The sequence below is a fragment of the Phoxinus phoxinus genome, assembly GCF_949152265.1.
Source record: "Phoxinus phoxinus genome assembly, chromosome: 22".
Taxonomy (NCBI): domain Eukaryota; kingdom Metazoa; phylum Chordata; class Actinopteri; order Cypriniformes; family Leuciscidae; genus Phoxinus; species Phoxinus phoxinus.
In genome coordinates this window covers 3,281,239-3,284,115 of record NC_136897.1, presented here as the reverse complement: position 1 = coordinate 3,284,115, position 2,877 = coordinate 3,281,239, and positions in this window count along the sequence as shown.

Here is a 2,877-nt window from a genome sequence, read left to right as displayed (position 1 = left end):
GACTAAGAGTTAATAGTTTATAGCAAATCTGACATTAACGTCTGGGGAAACCAGGCTGAGCCCTATTGGCTGTATAGTGGTCATATGACACTGGCTGCGAGTGGGTTGCAGAAGGAGCCACCCACTGTGTTTCGTGTCTGACAAAGTATTAACTTGGTTTATTAGTTTTTTTATTATACTGTAATGCCTTTTATACTGTTCACTTCCAAAAGAGATATTTTTTCACTCAGTAGCCAGTATCCCCAGTAAAACTATTTACATAAATTGTGTGTATTGTTTTTAAATATAAATATTATTTGGGATTTTAAATCATTTACAGATTTAGGTGTAGCCTACATTTTATTGTTTATTATTTTGTCAGCAAAACAATCTCATCTCATCATGCAATGACGAGCATCAGACTTATTTGAAATGTTAAAGTTATGTTGCGCGGTTTTATTTTGACATTTTAACATTTAAGATATCTTAAAACACACAATGCAAATCCAGGATCAAAGGCATGCTCTCCTCATATTTACAGTATGGTATATTAACAGTGTTGGGTAAGTTACTCCGAATTTATCCCATACAAATACGATTTTATCCCATACAAATTACATATTCAACAGTTTAATTAGATTAATAGGCTACTTATTTATCTCTCTAAAAAGTATTGAACTCTCAATCCGTTATCAACCTCGACCTGCTCTTTTAATTCTTTCAAATAAATAATAGAAAACTACATAAATTATTCTTGAGCTGACCAAAGTATTTAAGAGAGGTTAAATGAAAACATACATTTTATCATTAGGCTACACGTTAATTTTTTTATGTTAAATTCACCATTGTTTTAGAATTAATTCAATTTCAGACTAAAAAAAAAAAGACAGATTAAAAGTAATCCCTTACTTGACGTTTTCAAGGGAAAATTAAAGTAATCCATTACACCAAACACTATAGCAGGCTATTTGCATTAACTACACCCCCTCACAAATACATTTGTAAAAAAGGTAGGCCTACATTCAAGAATCTCTCAAATTACATTAAGATACAGGTTTCCAGTGGTTTTAACTCAAGAGTTGTTTAGTCAGTCATGTTATAAAAGGCCTGTTATCCATTATGTCATCGTGCATTAAATTGAGAGCAATTAAATTAGCAAATTACACATCGCATCAACATCATTCATCCCTTTAGTGTGTATTCGTCATAAACAAACATTATACACAGATGCGTCTCTATAGCACGCATTTTGTTTATCGTGCAATTCAAACACGAAAATGAGTTTTTACGTGCATATGATACGCATTTTTCGCGTGCATTTGATACGCACTTCATTGCTTGTAATACACACACACCACTAATCCTAACCAAACGTATAATACACACGCACCCCACACCACTACCTACCCATGCGTATGCACGTAAAAACTAATTTCATATTGCACGATAAACACACATGCTATGACGCATTTAGTGTGACGGGTTGGTGATACGTACCAGCTAGCTGCACATTTAGGGTTATTTTTGTAAGACAAAGTATCTAATTTGATGAAGAATTGGAAGAGTAAACCAGTAAAGTATAGCATAGATATAGCACACACTCTTCCCCCTCAAGGTAGTATTTCTCTTTCTGAAACGTAAACATTTTATATAAATATGACAACATTTACGCCTAAAAAGTAAATCTAATTGGTTAGTTCACCAATTCTGTGATCATGTCGTCTCAAACCTAAACATTTCCTTCATCTTCAGAGCGCAAATGATATTTTTGTGCAAATCAAACTCAACGAGTTTTTTATTCCAAGACTTCTGATAAGCAAGTTCAAGTCTTGCAACTAATTAAATGAACGTGAGTATACCTATACATATTATTAAATTGCCTGCCTTCACATCTTTTAAAATATCTTAACCAGTAGTTTATATAAGTTGTAATGGGCTCTGCCGCACGAGAGCCCTGGAGCTTCCCACTGGGTTGTGTCGGTTCAAGGTCACTGTCTAGTACATGTGTGCGACACATTTAAACAACAGTCTCGGATTCTGTGGACTTGAATCACACTGAGGTCGCATTCCTTCCATGACCTTCTCGAACACCAGACTCACCCTGATCCTAAACACATAGATCATCCATTCTAGAAACTGCGGTGGATCTCACCTGATTATCTAAACCATCGACATTAACACCATTTAAGACATTTTAATAAAATATATCGATATCTAAAATATGCATCTTGTTAGTGCTTGGGTCTTGTCAATTAGGCCTACCATCCATTCATCCGTCATATGATGAAACTTTGTGTGTGTGTGTGTGTGTGTGTGTGCGTGTGAGTGTGTGTGTGAGAGAGAGAGAGAGAGAGAGAGAGAGAGAGAGAGAGAGAGAGAGAGAGAGAGAGAGAGAGAGAGAGAGAGAGAGAGAGAGAGAGAGAGAGAGAGAGAGAGAGAGAGAAGAGACAGAAACTAACAAAACCAACAAAACAAAGGCATACAATAATGATGCTGTGAAGAATCGGCCTACACAATGACAGGAAAGATGAGGTTATTTAATTGCAAAAGGCCAAATAAGCAATAATTTAAAATGAGTATTTCTGTTTGTGCAAATGAGTGTTTTGGTCAAATAAAAATTCTGAGTTACAAGCGCCTTTTACTGATGGTGTATACCCCGCACTTACACTCTTTCTCCACTAGAGGCAGTGATAGACCATATTATAGGTCTTCTTTTTAAATTGTGCTTTGCGAATGGTCACTCAAAATAGCTCATAGGCATATATGAATTGCAACTCTAGAATTACGGATAAAATAAGGATATTAAATAATAGCAGTAAAATAGTGTTTTGCTTACGTGTTTTAAAAGCAGTCACTGAGACAATTATCCAGAAGAGAATCCCATCTTGTCATTCAACA